At 43.7% G+C, this 21,750-nt stretch overlaps 1 protein-coding gene across 5 annotated transcripts in view; it reads left to right on the top strand.

Annotated features, from left to right (window-relative positions):
• Positions 1-21,750, top strand: part of CDH11 (cadherin 11) — a 150,366-nt gene that overhangs the window by 71,508 nt on the left and 57,108 nt on the right. For 2 of the 5 annotated variants that reach the window (XM_077132624.1, XM_077132623.1), the window contains exon 3: positions 7,229-7,334. The exons of the other annotated variants lie outside the window; for them this stretch is intronic. The gene's annotated coding sequence lies outside the window, so the exon portion shown is untranslated. The remainder of the gene's footprint in view (positions 1-7,228; positions 7,335-21,750) is intronic. 5 annotated transcript variants of the gene reach the window in all.

The following is a 21,750-nucleotide window of genomic DNA, read 5'->3' as shown; positions in this document are numbered from 1 at the left end:
GGTTCAGAGAAGTCAGGCAGAGTCTAGGAAACAGAGCTGTCCTCTACCCAGGGTCACACATAATCCATGGTGCACCCATATTTCTAATTCTTTTATCCTCCAATACCAGTGTCACTATTCTTTGAATCAAACCACACAGCCATCACCCCAAGTCAAAGCAGAAATTATCTAAATGCCTTCAACTCTCTTGGAAACTCCAAGATTTATAAGAAACCATAGATCCCTAGGCAGATAAGATTGCCTCTAAACTCTTTGGTGATATACCGTCCAGCTCCTCCTTCACTGAAACACTGGTGGTCCCAGCAAGTAGGAGTGATGTCGACAGTCAACCTTCATCTCTCATCTCCTTCAGAGCTAGCCTCAGCTTAAGGAGCCATCTCAAGATCATACCCTTTCCTGGGGCAGCCCACATTCACTGACTGATGAATAAAGGCCTAGCGATTGTAACTCAATTTAGGTGCATTTTGAAAAGCAACCCTAGCTCCAGTCAGCCGTGTGGGGTGGACTGAGGCTATGGTTGGGTATGTACCTCACTTCTTTCTGTCTCTGCTCCTGCCCTTTCCTTCCATGGGTGTTTTCCCCAAGGGCACCTCTTCATAAACTTCCTCCACGCTAACCTTACATCTTTAAGTCTGGTTCCAGAGAAACTAGCCTAAGACAAAATCTATTGACTATTTTGCAACAAACCTTCTTGTGTCTGTATATGAATACATCAGATTCAGTTGTTCCTTCAATGTTTTCATTGAATGCTTGTTTATTGAATGCTTAGTGATGTGCTAGGTACGAAATGCTGTGTTGAACAAGACAGTAAAGAATCTCTGATCACATGGAACTTCATTTTTTTTTACTCTGAAGACAGAATTTAATCATGTTTCTGCCACTCAAACTGTGAAATTTCTTCCAGAGCATTCAGTCTGTCCCTGCACTTCAGTGAAGGGACAAGAGAAGCTTCCGTTGATTAAGCTCTACTGATTGTTTTGCAGGATAAATACTGTCCCAAAGAGATGGATGCCAGTGTCTGGATGACCTCCCCCTCATCCATCTTGGGACTCTATGGTTAGCTTTATGAGATGGCCCAGAGTGAAGGCTTGGTTAGGAGGGGCTAAGTTGGAATAGGAGCCTGGGGTGGCTGCTTCGCTGGAGGATAGAGGTGCAGGTACAGGGAGAGCTAAAATGTGTGGTGAGAAGGCAAGTGGTGGGCATCACAGGCTCCGAGGTTATTAATAAGATCAGATGAAGAAGAGGCACGTCTAGATCTAGTATGTAGCAAGGTGGAGTATCAGGGAGGCGGGGCTTCCTTGGCATTGTCCCATAGTTCTTAATTAAAACCATCCAATGACATCCCATACCTTCTTAATCAGCATAAAACCAGGGTCCTGCTTGGCACGGTCACTCCCTATCTCTCCCTATGGCTCACTCTGCTACAGTCACTGGATTCTTACTGTCGCTTGAGCAAGCCCAGCTCTGTCTAGCCTGAGAGGCTTTGCATTTTCTGTGCTATTGGACACCTCATAGGCCTGGTTCCTCATCATGTAGGGCTCAGCTTACATGTCACCACCTAAGAGAGCTCCTAACCTCACAACCCCTAAAGCCTCACCTTTGACCCAGTTATTCAGCATGTCATCATTCTGCCTAGTTCTTCACAACCGTTATCGCAATCTGTGACTGTCATGACAGATTCATTTCATGGTTTCTTCTCTATTGTCTGTTTCTCACAAGAGATCCTAAGCCTTCTGTGGTTCAGAGATCTGAGGGTCTGCCTTGCCCACAGTGTTATATTCCCAGTATCTAGAGCAATATGCATTACATCAGTAGTAGCTCAGTAAGTATTTCTTGAAATAAAAAATGACCACACTAATGCTTCTTGCTTGCATACTTCCCTTATGGGTTGGCAGGGATGATGGTTTGGGTGTCTGCCTTAGAACACAGGCTGGAGCAGAGGGCTAGGCCCTGGGTTCCTCCACTCTGCTGGGAATCTTCAACCACCTCTCCCTCTGTTTCTCTCTCTCTCTCTCTGTGTCTCTCTGAGGTCCTCCTGGACCATCATTCATATTTGAGTGGCAGCTCCAGGAGCGCTCTATTCTCAGGAAGCAGACAGCTGCATAATGGCCTCACTGCATGTGCATCTGTACATTAGCACAGGCTTTTGGGGCCGGCTCCAGCTTGCCCGACCCATCTCCCTGCAGGAAAGACTGTGCATCTATAATACTCTGGAAAATTGGGGCTGACATGTAGCTTGGTGCCCAAAGTGGTTTCACACAAGCAAACACAGAGAATAATAGCCAGGCACTTAAATGCTTGAGCAGGTATCACTTGAAGGAACATTCCAATAATCCATGTTTATAAAGCCTGTTAGTATGAATTTTTTAAATGGCACTTACTCCACTTTATTCTTGACAAATGGTGTATGTAGCCATTGAGATATTTTATTTCAATTATGTGCCGGTGTTGTAGGGAGAAGGTTTCTGACAATAGCAAAGCATAAGCCATTCTTACTGTGCTTCTATCACTATTTCCTGTGCTAAACTCAACTGGACAGTTCATTAAAATGAAAAATTAACAGCACATGCTTTGGGGAGAATAATCATGGAACATGACAGCTTGTGGAGGCATCGGCATTCAGAGAAGCAGACAGATGACAAACATGCTGGTCTTCGGAAGAAGTGGCAATTGGCCAATCAGTCAGAAACCATGTGTTTACCGAGCACCTACTGTTTGTGCAACCTAAACTTGGATGTTTGGGGAGAAAGAACATGAAAGAGACACAGCCTTTGCCCTCAATGAGCAAGCCATCTATTTGGGAAGGCTGGGGAGATTCCAGCTGTCAATCAGGGAGCCCCTGACGAGCATGCATTAACTGCCTGCCACTTTAATGCTGACTCTAAGTTTAGCAGTAATTCAGTGTGGACAGGAGAGATTTCTTAAACCTTGAAGAATAGCGAGATTTTGACTGGCAAAATGTTTTAAAAAATAATAACTGATAATGCCTATGGGTTCTCCTTTTGGGATGATTAAAATATTCCTGAATTAGTGGTGAACGGTGCACAACTTTGTGAATATAGTAACAACCACTGAAGCACACACTTTCAAAAGATGAATATTATGATTTGTGAATTTTATCTCAGTCAAGCAGTTATTTTTTTAGAGAACTCTACAGAGCTAAATGAACAATTATAGCAGATTTTATTACAGGATCAGAGAGTTGGGCCTTGTTTGAATAAAGGGAAGGAATAAGGCAGACTAACATTGATTGAGGACTCCTTTCTGTAAGAAGAAAGGAAGCATATATACATTTTACAGATGAGGAAATCAAGAGTCAGATCAGTTAGTGCCTTATAGCAATTATTTCCCGTTCCAGAGCATTTTGAAGTTTGACAATGTTCTTTACTCTCTTCTGTCCTCTGTTTTTAAACACTTTATTTTATTTAGTTAATTAATTTATTTTGCATAGGTAGGCACTGGGAATCGAACCTGGGTCTCTGGCATGGCAAGCGAGAACTCTGCCTGCTAAGCTGCCCTGGCCTGCCCTGTCCTCTGTTTTTAAAGCATCCATCCCTGTAAGGAATGAACATTTTCGAGAGGGATGGGGATGTGCAACTGAAGAGGTATGCTGTATCTTGGGGAAAAGCAGGGGCCAAGAGAAAAGAGGCCGAATGTTCCTGCCCAGGCTGCCTAAAGAAGGCCACCTTCTCTTTTCCAGCTATTTAAGGTGTTTCCTCCTTGCTCCCACCTCCATTTTTGACTCTGTCTCCTCTTAGACTCTTACATGCAACCTGTTTCCCCAGTGCAAATGACATTTCTAAGCGAACCCATAGAGATGTGGGATCCACGGATATTTAGAAACAAGCCCTGGAATCAGGTGTCCTGCCTGTCAAATACAGCAGTAAGTGCAGCTTCCTCTTTTCCCTTTGTAGAAGGAGCAGGTCCGCATTTCTATTGTAAAGCACATGTCTAGATTAAAGTCACTTAAATCATTATCTCGCCTGCGGTTAATGAGAGGAACTTTGATTGTCATTCTCAGCTTACTCGTGTAAATAGCAGGTCAAATTCTCATCCTGTTGGACAGGATGGAAATCTGACTCAGGATTTGTAAATACTGCTTTTGCATTTAATTTATTTTCACGGGGACATTTTTTTCTCCTGCAGACAGTGGAATATCAGCATCCCGGGAAACAGCCTGTGGAGGAGTCATGATGCATTAACCTAAGCAGTGAGATCAAAACAGAAGCTGTTTGTGATCTTCAGCCAGAGCTCCAATCCCTGCAGTCCCCACTGTTTGGCTGCATTCAGGAAGCGTAAATAAAACTAGATCTTAGCAGAGTAAAGAAGAACCGGAATGTGTAAAATAGAAGGCTTTCTCAAGCAGCAGATATCCCCTTTCCATTTCTTTCCAGTTCTATTAGCTTTAAAGGAGTTAAAGGAAAATGAGTGTTTTTTTTTTTTTTAATAAGAAGGCATTAGTAGCTCTTGAAATATATCCCTGCCTATTTCAGAGTATTTTTGGGTTTTGTTGTCTTTTCGTCCCTTCTTGAAGGTACTGTATTTGCAGCCTGATGCCGGAGCTGAAATGCCTGGGTTCGTTCCTGGTTCTGCCACTTGCTGGGCAGGAGACCGCTCTGTGCGTCTCTTTGCTCACTTGTAAAATGTGGTCCAAGGTGTGCCCTCAGCCCAATGGCTGTGTCTTGGGAAGGACTCTTTAAATAGGAGTCAGGGTGATGGTGATGACAATGGATGACCCTATACATTCCCAAGTAATGTCTCTCAAAATGGAGCTGTGCGAACAGGGGCTCCCATGATTAAGTCCAGGCTACACCCAGCTTAGTACAGCATGTGCGTGCCACCTCATGCTCAAGGGCAGCTGGCATGAGCAGCGCCTGGGAAGGTCGCGCCAGGCACAGCCTTCCCCTGAGCCTCTGCCTCTACCTGCCCCACGCCCTGCTTACCACAGTAAGAAAGGCCGCAAGAGGGCAGGGTGCTTCTCTTGGTGGCAGGGCAGTGACTGTGAAGGTGCCCCACGGATCCAGAAGCAGCACAGTGCAGGGGGGAGGAGCAGAGTCACCGGGAGAGCCAGTGTTCCTAGGCTGGAATTGTGGCTCTGTGCGGCGGTGCAGGTGGCTGCACCTTGCACCCATGTTTCCTCTTTAGTGTAGTGGCGTGGAACACACTGACTGTCTTTACTGCCTCGAGGGAGAGAGGAAGGACTTACATTTATTAAACTATGAAGTTGTATTTGTCTTTGTCTTCCTTCCCCAAAGCAATATAGCACAGCATAGAGGGACCAGAGCTATGGAGCCATCCACTGGGCATCATTTCGGTTGCTTCTCGTGCTAATGTGTGACTTTGGCCAAGTGATTGAGCCCTCTGAAGAGTCCTTTTGCTCATCTATAAAATGGATGTGTTCATTTCCTATCACTGCTGTGGCAAATTAACACAAACTCAGTGGATTAAAACAACACAATTTTATTATCTTATAGTTTTAGGAGACACAAGTCTGAAATGGGTCTGATGGGCTGTTTTAGTTGACTAGGATGCCAAAAGCAGGCACCATAACACGGGCTGGCTTTTAATAATGGAAATACATTAGCTTATAGGCTTACAGTTTTGAAACCACAACAATGTCCAAATCAAGGCATCATCAAGACAATACCTTCTTTCTGAAGACTGCCTGCCTGAGATCCTCTTCTGTCACATAGCAATGCCCGTGGCAGTGTCTGCAGGTCTGCTCTTTGGGTTTTCTTGCCTTCAGCTTCTTGTGTCCCTGGATTTCTCTCTCTCTGTGTTCATCCCAGTTATAAAGGACTCCAGTATGTCACACCTTCACTTGAACTAACGTAATCAAAAGGCCCCACAGGAATGGATTGGCTTTAAGAACAGGCTTTTCTGGGGTGCACACAGTTTCAAACCACCTCAGGAGTTAATGTCAAGTCCTGGATAGGGCTGCGTTCCTCTTGAGGCCCTCAGGGAGAATCTGCTTCTTTGCTTTTGTCAGATTCTGGAGGCTTCCTGCATTCTTTGTTTTGGCTTCTTCTTGCACCAACAAAAGTGTATCACTTCAACCTCTGCTTCCGTTGTCAGATCTCTGTCTGTGTCTGGACCCTCCTGCCCCCACTTATAAGGACCTTTGTAATTACCTGGATAATAATCCAAGACAACTTTCTCATCCCCAGATCCTTAACCTAACTACATCTACAAAGTTCCTTTTACCATATAAGGGAACATATATTCACAGGTTCAGAGTTTAGAATGTAGATATCTTCGGGGCTGTTTTTCTTTCTACACAGTGGGAATGCTATGCTAATAGTACCTTCCCCATAGGACTTTTGCAAGGATCAAATGAGGTATTGTATATGAAATACTTAGCACAGTTCCCAACGCATAGTAATAATCCAATAAATGTTTGCTCTGTTCCTTAGAATTAGCAGTAATGACATTTGCTTGTGTACCTCCAGGAGATAGTTGGGGCCACCACAGTGGAGATTCTGACAGTCCTGTACTGTTAGAAGCAGAGTCACTATTTAACAGTGGCTGGGGGTTTCCATTCACTTTAGGCATGGAGGGAAGGCAGTCTGCAGACTTAGTGTAAAACACAGTCTACTGGTGCTAACTAGGACAAGTTTTGCCTCTTTTGTATTTGTAAACTGAGATTAGGGGGACAATGCTTGACTCATTCTTACCAGAACTGAAAATCTATCAAATGTTAATGATTTACCTGAGGTGAATCAAAGGACATGCATGTTGGTGCTAAGGTATTTTACTGGCTTCTCAGGGAAAATGCCCCATTACAAAAGAACAGCAACAACAGAAACAAATATGATAACCCTCTCCAGCCATCCTTGAGGGAGTTAAAGAGGGTCACTAACTGTGGGAGCTTCCAGCCTCAGGCTATGTGATGACATTTAAGGGAGGCTTACTGTGGCATTTTCTGCAAACTGTGGGTCAACAGACAATTGAGCTCAGGTTTTAAAGCCTAAGGAGGTGGGGGAGTATTGCAAAACCCTTCTATTTAGAAGGCATGGTGTCCATGGAACAAGGAGCAAAGAGCCAAGTGGAGCAGAAGGAACCTTCTTAGTGCCAGACACAAACGGATAAGGCTTTAGCATCCTAGTGGTTCTTCTTGCCTTCAAAGTTGACCTCCTGTTGGGGATTAGACACTAATTACCCATGGTACTGCGTTCACTGATATTATCTCTGGAACTCCTTTTGGGGTCTACATTTCAAATCGTCCTAGCAATGGCCAGAACCCTGTCCTGGGAGAAAGCTGGAAACTCCTCAACATTATCAAGAGATCAGATGGATGTGGAGCATGAGAGATCACACCAATGAACACGGGTTTGGTGAGTAGGGATTTGGGGTTATAACGTGATGGATTGGTGTTTCTTTTGTGACTCAGATGCTGGCTCCACGGGGACGTTTGGACACATCAGTTCTGGTGTTTGCACAAAATCAGTCTCTTTCATTACAAACCAGGGTCCCTGTGGGAGAAGGGACCTGCAAGCTGGTGCAGGTGCCTCTAAGAGTCTTGAGCAGAATGAAGCTAAGCCTTTGATTCGAGTCAGGAGTCACATTTCTGACCTGGTGTAAGCCGGAGCGAAAGGCGAGAAGCTTTGGGTGTGGAGAAAATCCTGGTTACTAAAGAGGCTGCACTAAGTGGGGTGGTCCTCAAAAAAGTAGGACTGTTAAAAGTGAAACCTGTAAGACCAGTCTGTCAGGGTTTGCCACTAGTAGTGTGACCTTGGGCAGGTTATTTAACCTCTGAGAGTGCCAATGAACTCATCCATAAAATAGGGATAGCAGTTGTGAAAATGTATAGAACGTGTGCAGAACACTGAAATAAAGCATGCTGACTGCTCAGGGTGCTGTTGAGTGTGGAATAAACTCTCGGTAATTGTAAGCCACTGTCATCATCAGCTGTTATTAATCCACTGGGCTCTCCTGGACAGAAGCATGGTGCAGACTGAAGGCTGAATTGGGGCTGATTTGGCAGCCCTCAACCCCCTCTGTGGAAACTGTATTTCTATCAGGGATGATTTTTCTTGTCTTGGGTAGGATTTTCTGCTGAAACCCTAATCTGCAAACAACAGCCCTCATCTTCCCCAGTATCTTTGAACTTTAAAGACTGTGGCTTATTCCTTCATTCTCCATCAACAAAATGAGGATGATAATAACCCTTACCTTTGTCGGCTGATGTGTAAAATGAGCTAATGGTTGCAAAAGCCCTTTGTAAACTACAAAACGCTATAAAGTGTGAATTATGAGTGTAGCTATAAACTATCAGCAGATGGGCTTGATAATACGATCTTCAAATCTAATTCAAAGATGCGTAACTGCCTATAGAGAGTGACTTCCTGGCAGGGGGAGTGCTGCGGATGCCAGCGGGCCGTGGGGGTGCCCGGTTTAGCTGCGAGAGCTCCCTGGTTCCACTGGGTGGAACACCAGCTACTGACCTGCAGGGCGACTATGCACTTAATTACCAAAGGCCTCGGAATCTCACTTCCCTCATCTGTAAGATAAAGATAGGAGTACAGCCTCATTGAGTCGCTGTGAACTGTAGAGATAAAGATAAGGATCACGAAGCCCTGGGCACAGTACCTAATTCAGGGAGATCTGGGAGTCTCCTAATTACAGTCCCATTGTGCTCTGATTGATGGGTGTTCAGTCCTTTGCCTTAGGCCCCTCATTGAAACGCTAATCAGGGTTCGAGCCCTCGCCATCAGCTGGGATCCTCTAGGGAGCACTGAGAGCTGAGGTCACTGCCATACCAAACTGCAGCCTCGCCTCCCAGCACTTGGCCAGCCTTGAGGACCTGCAGGCCTTTAGGGTCAGCTCCAGCAAGGCCAGGCCTTTGCAGATTTCATGGCCTCCTCTTGACAATGCCAGGCGTGGAGGTGGGAACAGGGAGGGAAGGAAGTGGGCTGTGTGTGGGATGGAGAAGAAGGCCACCTGTTAAAGCCAGCATAAGCAACCTGAAGCCTTGACCATGTCCCCAGATGGTGAGGGGGCCTGCCCAGACTCCAGGGCCCTGCATTACCAGCCACATATAAGCGTGTCTATTCCGCCTTGATGAAAATCCAGAGAAATGTAAAATTGACCTCAGGGACATTAAGTTCTAGAAGTTGTAGCTTCAATGCTGCTAAAAACAGCAGCTAGTGTTTTCTGAGCCCGAACCATACTCTAAACACAGTTGCAAGCATTTCAAGGGAATGATCTCCTTATTCACAGCGGCCCAAGGAGAAATGTACTGTGCTATTGCTCTCATTTTTTCAGATGTGGTAGCAGTCTCAGGAGGGCACTTGAGTGAGGCCACACAGGACCAGGAAGAGCAGAGGTGGGATTTGAACCCATTGCTCTCAGCCGTGGTTGTTCCAACCAGCTTATGGGGGGGGGGCAAATGACCTGGGGGGGAGGTCTGGGAGGTAACTGACAAGGCCGCCATGAGCTGGTTCCCTAGCCTGGCTCAGTCTGTGCTCTTCCCTACACAAGCTCATTTCTGGAATTCCCACTGGAGTCCTGAGTGTGTCCAGTGTAAATTCTTCTCCCACATACTCATTCAACAAGTAGACATTGAATGCTTCCTATTCGCCAAATACTCTCCTACCCTCTGGATGTAAGATGATGAACAAAACATACCACCCCCTTCATTCAGGGAGCTGCTGCACCCCTGGAAAATGTCACAGAAGTATGGCTAAACCTTTTATCAGGAATTCCAAACAGCTCATCTAAGGGGACAAGGAAATACAATTTCATATTCTGAATAAACCTAAAGAGCAAGAATAATCAGGAGACAAATATTAATATTTGACTGACTTTATTTGCATGTGCATATATCTCCAATTCATCTATTGTTTTGCAAAGCGGTGTATGATTTCTTAAAGTCTCTATGCGTTTTCTTCCTGGTTTACTGGTGGGGTGTACTCCCAGGTCTCTCAGACCAAGCCCTGGAAGCGGGGTGATTCTAACTAGGGTGTACCACTTATTAGACGGAAGAACGATTACCCTGTGCTCTGTTTAATTAAACCTCACTTAATGGGCAAACGTTTCCTTTAATGGGCTTTCTGTCACCTCATCAGTTATTTAAGGCAGTTCATTTCACAGCAGGGGAAAAAAGAGAGAGAGAGAGGAAAAAAATTCTCATTTGCTCAAACTCGATTGGTCTGAGGAAAAACGTGGCTGTCTAGAAGATGCCTAATTGCCGCCGTGATGGTGTGCTTATTCTCTATTTATTCCTAGGCTTCTTATTGAAACGCTAATCAGGGTTAGGTCTCACCTCTTGATGAATGATTTTGTAAAAACTTGATATTCCTCAGCTTAGCTAGGAATGTCTGCATGCAAGTATAATGCCAGTCTGAATGGAAAGATAAGTAATGCCCTTAATTTTGCAAAGAGGGCTGTGATTTGGTACATACAGTACAGATCAGGGAAATCAGAATGAAATTAATTTCTTTCTTTGCATAGGCACCACCTCTATTATACCATGAGCCACTTTATTTTTTTAGCTGTTTTTGCTGGGGATTTAGAGAACACTTGGCACGTGTATTTGGGCTTATTGCCTGTAACTCGGGTCAAATTTAGGTTCTGCCATTGGAAGGTGGGGAAGTTAAGTTTTCTTGTTCTCTGTTTGTCAAGTAGGAGTAATGATCACATCCTCACACAGTTGTAAGGATTAAGTGAGACCATATCATGCATTCTATTAGTTCAAGGTGCGACACTGTAGGTGCCCAGTACAATATTATTCCTTTTCTCCTTTATCCCGTCTCTTTCCCCCCACCGTGCCCCCTACCCTCCATCCTGGAAGGTGCAACAGAAGTGTTTATTTCCACAGCAGCTAACACGCGCATCCCAAATCTGACACTTGGGCACTCTGCTTCTTCTCAGTTCAAAGTTATTTGCGCTTAAGGCATCCAGATGGAAAATGAGAAACTAAAGCAGAATCCACTTATTTTGCCTATGGGACACCGAAATTATAGACATTTGGCCATTGCTGCATGATCAACTGATGAAAGTCAGTTTCGTCTTTTCATGCCACAGTATGAAATGAAGCATTTTCTTCACGTGCATTCAACAAAGATAGGAAATTTGTTATTATAATTATTACTTGCTATTTTATTATTTGTGTGGATGTGGTTCACTGCCTGCCTACTTTTCGTGCCTCGCCCCTTTTGTCTTTCCTGAGCAGTCCCAGTGCTTCCACAATAACAAATTCCCATCGTAGGTAAACAGTGCAAATTCCTGCGCCCTTTCCCTTCATTGCCTGTCCTCTCCCTCATCCATCTACCCTCAAAGCTGGGACAGAGGCATTTGGAACATTAGGTCTAGTTTTGTATTTTAGGGGTTTGCTCATGCATTGTCTCTGCCTGGGCTGCTGCCCCCACCTTAAACATCTATTCTGTTCGTCTCCTTTAAGGCTGTATTTGGGTTTATCCAGTCTTTCCTGACCAAGCATCGCCTCACCCCTGGTTGGTGAGACTCTCCTGTGATCCTTCTCTGCCCCCTAAAACTCCCATCAAAGTCATTTCTCCTTACAGTTTCCCAGCCTGCCACGCCCACCATTAGCCTATCAGTGACTCAAGGGGCGTGGCCACACCCTCTCCTTAACTGCCTCTGCTTAACACAGCGCCAGGTTCCAAGGCCAGGCTCGGGATCAGCCTGGTGAATGTGTTTTTATTAAAATTGTTCTGTGTGAACACACGTCCGTGCGTAGTGCGTCCTGAAAAGATCTTGAAGGCTGCCCATTAACCCGGTGTGGTGTGTGCTCCGAGCAGAAATCATCCCGACTCCAGGACTTGGCTATTGTTTTCTGAGAACTAGCATCAACACCTCCGAAGGAAGAGAACACAGCTTCTAATTCCTCAGTCAGTTAGCGCCAGAGATAATCCTTTCATCCTTAGGCCTTTTGCATCGTGGGTCACCGGTCAACATCTAATGGCCAATTCTGCCTCTTCCATGGAATCTGAGATCCTTCTTTGGGCTTCTCTGACTGTCAGTTAAACTAATGTTACAAATTCCTAAGCTGTCAAGATTTGCTCAATGTGGTTTTCTCTGTCCAGTGATGTAGTCCCCATACTGGCAACTAGGCAAAAGTATTCTGAGTTCAGAGTGAATTTAGCTGAGATAAAATTATTCTGGGAGTTAGAAAAAAAAGATAACTTGGAGCTTAAAGATTGACTTACTTAGTCTAGCTCTTTATTTTTCCAGATGCCGTTCCAATACCGTTGCCAGACCAAATACAGAACTTACAGTTAAATTTGAATTTCAAATACATAACAAAAATATGCTCTAATATAAGTATCTATCAAAAAATGGCATGGGATATCCTTCTACTAAAAAAAAAGCTGTTTATCTGAAATTCAAATTTAGTTTGGTGTCCTGTATTTTTGTTTACTAAATAACTGGCAACCGCTAGCTCCCAGAAAAGTTAATGACTTCCCTAGTAGCTCCCTGCTACTGTGACAGGACATCAAACTACCCAGGCTTTCTGAGTCCCAAACTAGGGCTCATACCTAAAGTCAGGTGATTCAAGAAGTGAAATTTTTCCTACTCTAAGGTAAAGTACTTTTGGCAAGTACGTGATACTTAGTCCTGCAGCAAAGCAAAGTTTGGTTTAATATGGAACAAAAAAATGAATCATATAAGGAAAATGTTATCAAGGATAGTTGCAACATGCATAGATTTTTCAATTTGCACATTCCAAATCTGAATGCAAATGCCAGGTGAGCTCCTATTAAGGCCAGTTCCTCTGGAAAAAAAAAATGCAGGAGGTTTTTGCAGTGTGAAACATTCGACAGGTAACAAAAGAAACTGTTCTGAGGGTAACTGAAGCCACACAAAAGAATAAGGAAAAACAATTTACTCTAAAGCTATCTATTTAACCAGTGTACATGATGACTACTTTTCTCCAATATAAATTTTCAATTTGTCTGTGTTTATGAGGAACTGGTCTAAAATTCTTTAGCTAGGTACAGGTGAAAGAAACGTCACTATTCTGCTATAATCTGAAGTTCTCCTCTCTGTCGTGCTTTTCCTGTTCCAGGAGTTGGTCACTGAGAAAGAAAAATTACATCTTTGTATCAAGGTCTTTATTACTCTTTCCAGAAAAATTTTCATATTGTCTCATCTGCCTGCTCAGGGTTCAATCACAGCACCAAGCTTTCTATTTATAGCAATTTGAAGGAGACTTTGCTTCTTTTAAATCTGCAAGACAAAATGTCTGCTTGGTTTTCCTTATTGCTCCAGGAAAACTTTCCTTGTTGTTTTTATTTTATTTATTATTCCCTGGCACCATTGTGTTTCACTCTGAACTTTTCCAGGTTAACATCTCCATCCCCTCCTATATCAAGAAACTTATACTCTGTCCTCTTGGTGGTGGAGGATTTTAATTAGGTTACGATATGAAAAGGATTTCCCTCTGCTGAGTAGAAACGTGGTTACCTGGACACATTACCGTTCTTTCTCCATGGGTAGACTTAATTGTTTCCCAAGAACTGAGGTTTGAGTATCTGTTAAAGGGAGATGTGCAAGCTAATGAAATATTGGCAGTGATGTTGACATAAGAAAATGGTTTAAATTATGCATCAGCAGAGAGCTCACTTCGTTCAGTGCCATGTAAAAAAGAGTTTCAGCAGCATCTTGGGAAGTCTCAGCCAAAGGGGTTGGTGCTCTGTGATATCTTGGTTGCAGAGTGAGTGAAGGGAATAAAGGTGTGGTGTGTATGTGTGTGTGTCCGTGGGTAAGGGGTAGGGGCTATAGCTAGAAAATAACTCCCCAGCAGTGGACATAGTACTAAGATCCCAGGTCCTTTGTTGCAGGTTGGTTCAAAGAGCGTCCATCTGGGGAAGAGCACAACCATACCAAGAGAAATACAGATGCATTTAGAAGTCAGCATCATTTACTGTCTCCTCTACCCAGGGTAGAAGTGGGACCCCAACCAGTAGGTAAAAATGACATAAACAGGAGTAGACTACAGGTGGAAACACGTAGTATGTCCTTGGAGGGACCTCAAATATATAGGACAGCATAGTCACGGAGGAGGGATGAGGGGGAAGTTACAATACCAACGCCTTTGTCCATTTCTATCTTACAAAGTTCTACCCCTCTTCTTCAGCATTCTTTCTTTGTGAAGTGGCCATGCCATCCTGAATATATCTTGACTGCTCTTAATGCTTCTATTTATCAGTCATTTTATTGAGCTGCATTGATCTGGAGCTGTTAAATTTTCTGTGTGTCCATTTTTTGGATCAACTACTTTTCAAGGGTTGAAATCCACCTTGTGAAGGCTGGGTGGACTAGACTAGATTACTGAGGTTTAATCCTGAAGATATCTTAACATGCCTTAAGCTTCAATGTTGGGGAGTGCTGGAGGGCCTGACTCTAGAGTACTCAGTGTCATGGTCAGGAACAAAATAAGAAACAGTCTCTGAAACAGGAGACAAAGGAATGTTTGAGTGACCTCATGGGCAGCCATCCTTGAGATGTAATGTGGGCAATTCTGGCATGAGCAACTTACTAGGAAGGCAGTAAACCCTTGTTGACAGGCTTCACGACCTATAGTAACTCTGCTTTTATTGCTCCTTCTTCATCATTCCTTGCATGAGTGGAGCAGTTGGGTCTCAAAGGTGCCTTCCCTTAAGGAATGATGCTCGAGAACATTTCTTACTCAACCACCAGTGTCATGGACTGTAAACTCAGTCTTCCAGTGAAATCTTTGTAGAAGGAGATGTTTGGTTAATGTGATGTAAAACCCTGTTCCCAGGTTTTAGGTGAATTGGGTTCTCTCACTCTGGTGCTCTATTAACTGATAGAACTTTATGTTATTTTACTTGCTTATTGGCTGATGTACTTTGGTGGAAACAAAGTCATCATCACTTTGTTGTTAAGAACAAAACGGTATCTTCTTTGCAATATTGATTTGACCAGTGTTTAGGTAACAGCTGCTTTTCCTTGTGGAGAATAATTCTGGAGCTCACCTTCACGCTATGGATAAAACATTGATGGGTGTCACTTGCCTCTACCAGTACCACCATCTCCTTCCATGAGCAGTGTACCCACTCTTTTTGACCAGAGCAATCACCAAGGAAGAGAGAGCATCCTGTGGTTAGTTCACAAGAGGGACACAGCCATCTTCCTGCTGGGCTGGTTCCTTGTGTTAGAAGATATTTATCATCTGGCTGCTATCCAACAATTCCCTGCACTGCTTGTATTTTATTACTCATTAGCACCTCCTTTGGAAGCTTAGGCATGGAAAGATGTACAGCAAAACTTTGTTCTAATGTGGAAAACATTATGGAGAAGAGGTCAAAAATCATAAGTTATCCATTCACGGGCTTTTTGGAAGAGCCGGGCAGGCTGGAGATCATGTGGAGAAGGGTGGGGCAAATCCTCTAAGTGCTGAAGGAACTGGCGCTATCTGAAGTTGAGAACATAAGACCCTTGAGGAAAAGCCCACTCCCTAAACATTCCAGTCACTTATGAGTTCCTTGAGGGCAAAGAACATGTCTTCCTAAATTCTTAGCCCATAACTTCAGAAATCTTAGTCTCCAGAAAGACTTCTTAAATGGTAGTGATGTGGAACAAGGCCTGGCTGAGCTCTGAGTAGCTCCAGAGAGCAAATGTAAGACAATCACAGGAGGATTACAGAAGAATAGTTTAATGCCAAAGGGTAGAAGGTCAAGAGCTTCTGAATGGTTTGCATATGGTTCAAATCCTTTCTCAGGCACTCATTAGCCATATGACCTGGACTAAATGCTCTGAACCCAAAGTGCCCCGAGCCTTTGTCTTCTTACCTGTGCAGTGGGGGCAAAAATATCAACCTCATGAAGATGCTGAAGGGAAATTTGTTATAAAGAATATATGAAAAGCACCTATCCCAATATCTGTTGCATAGTAGGTGCTCAGCAAATAGAAGCTAGGTGGTAGATGATAATTCACTAGAAGGCTCATCTACCCATGGACTGGTTTGTTGAAGAAGAGGCTGAATAGAGAATGAGTTGTTTGACAAGATGGCTTCTTGGAACTTATCCAATTAAGAGAACCCATGCCATCTTTTTGGCAGCTTTGTTCATAACTCCCCTCATCCCCCTGATGACTGCTTTGTTCTCATGCCATAAAGTGGATCATTGAGAGCCCAGTTGCCTCTGCAGAGAGGCTGAAGGTCTCTATCCTCTTTGGAATGAGGTACCCTGATATATTTTAACACCTTTTCTCATTGGAACCAGCCATTTACCCCACCCAGCCCCGATACCCCCTCGCCAGGGACCACAGCTGATCAGAATTGGAATCCTCACTTACAAGTCAACCCTACAGAATCCCTTTGGTTTTTGAAGCAAACCAGAAGGAGGACCATGCACATGAAAGGAACTCATTTTCAGTGTCTGGAATATTTTATATCCCTGACAGGGAAATGGAAAAAAAAAGCACATTTCCCTTCTGTAATAATAACATATCATTTATATAGATCTACAACCCACACTACTAAAGGTTAGAAAGCAAAACTTTTTAAATTATCCAAAGATATGTAAGTTGCCACTGCTGTCAGCATTTCATCATCCTTCCCTCACCTGTATAGCCCACATTTTGCTTTTACAAAGCGCTTCCCAAGCCTTTATCTCATTCAACCGCAAATTAACCTGGGAGTGAAGGAAGGCAGGCATCATTCATCCACAGTTTTCATAGGAGAGAACTGAGACCCAGAGAAGTGAAGTGAGTTGTCAGTTGTCAGTGGTTCCACGGTTTCCCGAGCAGGAGCCTCCTCCCTAAAGCGGGGGATTATGGGCACTGAAGCAGGAATTTACTAACCCTCTTGTGGACTGAGACAGGGAGTCTTCTATGTATGAAGATATCAGAAGTGGTTTATTTTTTTCTGCCTTTCATTTAATGCAGCAAAACCACTTTTCAAAAAAGCCCATTTTGTTGACTCTAGCGACATGCTCTGCTTACTATGCTGCTTTCTCCACCCCGTGGCCCCTTGGTTTTTCAGGGTATTCTACTGAGCACTGCTAGAGAACCACCCATCTCATCCACCCCCTTCATTCTGCCAATAGGAAAATGAAGGTTCAGAAATTGGATATGACTTCTTGGACATTGCATCATGAGTTTGTGGCAGGTCTTTGGGTTCCTCATACAATGTTTTTTTGTACACCTTCATTCATTGAAGAGATTCTGTAGCGGGTGTTTCATTGCCTCAGACTAGCACTGGCTAATAGAACTTTCTGTGGTGATAGAAATGGCTACTGAGCACTAAAAATGAAGCTAATATATTGAAGCGCTAAATTGTGAGTTTCATTTAATTGTAGTTAATTTCACTAAAAATAGCTGCACATGAGTGATTGCTCCCATGCTGTATATTTCAGTGGTTCTTGGCCTTGGCTATATATTGGAATAATCTGGGAAACTTTAAAAACGACTGATGCCTGGGTTTTATGGATTTAATTGGTCTGGAATGAGACCTGGGCACCTGGATTTCTAAGACTCCACATTTGATTCAGCCAAGTTTGAGAGACACTGGTCAAGATTCTTAAGGTCTGGGAGGGCAGACGTCGTGTCAGCTGTATGCACCACTGTATCTGGAGACAGGAATTCATTCGCTATGGCCCCAAGTCTTAAGAAACTTCAGATATCCTGGGGAATAGGAAGACCTGCAGTCAGGGGCAAAGCGCTATTCAACATGTGGTCATGAACAGCCAGTGTGATCTAAAGGAGGGGAAATAGTCACTTCTGCCTGGGGAAGGGGAGAATAAGAGTCTTTGTAGTCATGACTGTGGGTGGGTTTTAAATATGGGGTATTTTTTCCAGAAATCCGTTTGTACCAATAGATGTTTCTGCCAGGCAAGTCAAACTTCACGTCTGCAATTCACAATAGGATTAACCTGGGATTATGGAAAATCTAATTAAGGAAACCATATTATCTGAGCCCCACAAAAGATACTTAGCATTGCCTTTGAAAGTCCTGTCTGCCTGAGAGTGTCCGGCTTATACTTCAGAAAATGCTTTGCACACGCACAAGGCACTTGACTAGTTTTCTGTATTCCATTACTTTTCTTTCATCCTTTTTTTTTTTTTTTTATAAATCCCATTACTTTCGATAAATGACGTTAATACACCTGAAAAGAAAGAATTGGGCTTGACAGATTGGGTTCCTTTGAAACAACAATGAAATCATTATGAGGCTTTTGTTGGTGTCTGCTTTCTAAAAATAAGGCAGGGGTGGGTGGGTTGGACTCAGTGGTATCTGTAGGCATACAAAAAATTTTAAAAAGCTACTTGTAGCTTGATGTGATGACTTGGGGAGGTAGATTAGGAAAGAGACCTCCAGCGCAGCCACCCACCCTCTGGCAAAAATCAAACTTCCAATAATTGGAAGCAATGCGACGTTTCTGCTTTCATCCTGGCCCGTCCTCGGTGGCATCTGCACACGGATGAAGCTGGCGGGCTGGTGGGGGCCACAGAGGAGTCGGGTCACAGGCCGGACTTCCCACAATTCTAACGCCTCTCTGCTGTGGTGGTTGGAGGCACACTCTCCCCTCCCTTTAGCAATTATTTCAAAAGACCACATTAAGCCCTTGCCGGGATACGAAGGCCACCTTGGGATAATTCCTCCCCTCATTGTTTATACTTAAAAAAAAAAAAGAAAAAAAAACAGACTGTGGAAAGTGGTTCTCTGCAGGATGTCAGATTCCAGTGAGAATATGCAGATCATTTTCCCTCTTTGAGTTAGTTTTCCACTGACAATCTTTAAAAAGCGCTCCCAGATCCTTGTTTATGAATGTCTTTTCCCTTAAAGAACCTGGGCTGCTTGTTTCCATAGCAATGGGTTCAAAGGGAGGGTTGTTTTTAAGCCAGGTTTGGGGGAGAGAGGGCAGGGTAGATGCTATAAAAATTACCTTTCCCTTGTGGATGCTTTCCCCTCCCCATTTGCTTTCCTCTGTAGAGTGAGGAGTGTAGGTTTTGTTCAATTTGTCTTTTATTTTGGCTAGTTCACATAGCATTTCTGTATCTCAGTTTTCCCATTTATCTACTGAAGTGAAGGGCTAGTAGTCAAATGTGTCTAAGTTTTCATCTAATTCTGAGCTTCTCGAGTTAATAATGCAACAAAATGGAGATGGCAACTTAGATAATATCAGCTCTTGGAAGAACTCTTGAACTTTACCCTTGAGCAGCCATCAGATGGCTTCACAAGTCTAAACATTGAAAATCAAATTGATGTTCTTTATGCCCAAACCAGACCTTTTCCTGTTGAGACCAGGGATAGCTCTCCGACCTTTTCCCTCATCCTTCTCAGTCTGTTCTGTTTACAGGACCCTTTACATCAACATGGTTTCTAGAATGGCCACTTTTCCCTACCTGAAGGCTTATTTTTCTAGTTCAGAGTGATATCAACACTCACCTGAACTATTGCAATCATTCCAGGAAATCTTTGACACCATGCCCTCCTCTCTCAGAACATGCTGTGGGATCCTCCATTTCTGCATTGTCCTATATGGTAGCTGCTAGCCACATGTGGTTTTTGAGCTCTTGAATTGTGGCTAGTTTGAGTCAGGATATGCTGTAAGAACAAAAAAATACACTAGAGTTTAAGACTTAGGAAAAATGAGATGGCAAAATATCTCTTTAAAACTTTCTTATATGGATTACATGTCAAAATGATATCATTTTGCATATATTGGGTTTAATAAAATATACTATTAAAATTAATTTACTTTTGTCTTTAATGGGGCTACTAGAACATTTAAAACTATACCTAAGGATTGCATTATGTTTCCATTGGTCAGCACTGCTCTACTTTATCTCATTCCCCCTCATATGTTTCTATCACTGCATTTAACAATTCCTATTAAAGTACTGGTTCATTTGTCTCCCTGTAGTAGACAGTGGGTTCCTGGAATGCTTTTTGAGACTTGTGCCTTATTTCATTCTGTATTATGGTACCTTTTCCAGGCCTTATGGTATATATTTGTTAAAGCAACAAGCCCTTAAAGTTATCCATTTGATCACTTGCGTTCTGTCAGACCATGTGCTCTTCTCAATGCATCATCTTGGCCTTCCCCTATGAGACTGGTCCTTGTGTTTTTCCCATTTTCTATGCAGTGGCATGGATATTCACATAGGTTAAATTACACATCTAGTGAGCAGTGACCCTGGAGCTCTAATGCTCTAAGCCCTTCTGACTCCATAGTCCGTGATCTTAGTAATTTTGTCAGAGTTGCCACTCCTTAACTGTTTCTCTTGTGTAAGGCAGATAGCTCGAACCCCTTCAGGCTCCTAATCCAAAGCTGTTAATGGGCTTCTATTGCCTGTTGAGTAAAATCCTGACTCCTGTGCTGGGATTCAAGGCTGTCATATTTGCAGGGCCTCTGTACTGCCTAATACCAGAAGATACCATTCAAATATTCTTTATGATGTATCCTGTGCGACCCTGGCATCTGGGACCCCAGCCTTCTGAATGAGATGAAAACCTCCGTCTAAGGAAGCTTGCTCTGTCTCACACAGCACAGACTCCCGCAGACATGGAAGACTCTTAATAGGCTGATCCCAACCTCTTCTTTCACAGAAGGAGAAACTCAGTCCTGAGGCAGAATAATTTTTTTTTTCCTTATAGTCATGCAATTAGCCAGTGGCAGAACCTATGCTGGAACACAAATTCCTTGACTTTTGGTCTCGAGATCTTCCTCCAGCCTGAGTACTCCTTAGAAATTCAGACCAATAAGGACATTAAAGGTTTTTAGAATGAAAGGGAGGGATGGAGGGGAAAGATATTGTAGGAAAGGGTGAGGAGAATTGGGCAAGGGGAGAAAAAGGCATTTTCTGTAATTGAACAAGTGATCTCCACTGCTGTAGTATTGCGTCTTCGACCAGAGTAAGAGCCACTTGTTTGCACTTCGTTATATGTAGTTTACTAAGTTTGCTAGTTTGATGGTAAAAGATGGCGCATAAGTTAGCTCCTGTACAGGAGACCTAGTGTTCTCCAGTGGGTGAGGCATTATAGGCGACCCCACGGAAATCCAGGAAGAGAAGATCAGTAGGGCTGGGTCCCGTGAAGACAGCAGCTGTAGGGCGGTTGGTCAGAGAGCAAAGGGAGCGTCTGCCACTTTTGTGATTCAGGGACAGAGGCCATGCTTGTTTCCATTTGGCTCCAACTGGCTTCCTCGTGGGCTCTAGTTTCACTGAAACTTTGGCCTTAGGGTATCATTTTGTTGCTCTCTATCCACCAGGTGCCTCATAGTCTTCATTTCAGCTCCCTCAGTAACTGGCATGTAGCTCCTACTTTCTTTCATTTCAAATATGTGAGAGCATCTCATTCACCCAGCTTATCGTTTTGCCCAGATTACACAGGTTGAAACAATGGCCAGTTTATGGTTTGGTTGTCATTGGACCAGATGTGGTTCACTCAACCATGGCCCAGAGTGGGAGTATAAATTGCCTTGCGGTGCACAGTGTGGCTGCTCAGACGTTGGGGATTGTGGGGACATGGGTGTTCACTTGGAAGGAGTTGGAGTGGGCAAGTATGGAAAGACAGGATTGAAATATTGCACATCTATGTGCAGAGATGTGGTCACTGGCTCCTCTGCGTGCGTCTCCATGGTCCTGTTTGCATGGATCACACTGGATTCTTATTCATCTGTTCTCACAACCATCTCTCATTGTGTGAGGGCATTCCTACAGGCGGAGGGTGCACTTTACCCTCGATGTATCCCCAACGTCCAGCACAGGCCTGACGCTGTGGAAAGTTTTTGCTGAATGAAGTAATGGGCAAATAAAGAA

Source organism: Tamandua tetradactyla, chromosome 16 (genome assembly GCF_023851605.1).
Source record: "Tamandua tetradactyla isolate mTamTet1 chromosome 16, mTamTet1.pri, whole genome shotgun sequence".
Taxonomy (NCBI): Eukaryota; Metazoa; Chordata; class Mammalia; order Pilosa; family Myrmecophagidae; genus Tamandua; species Tamandua tetradactyla.
This window is presented reverse-complemented; position numbering and strand designations above follow the sequence as displayed.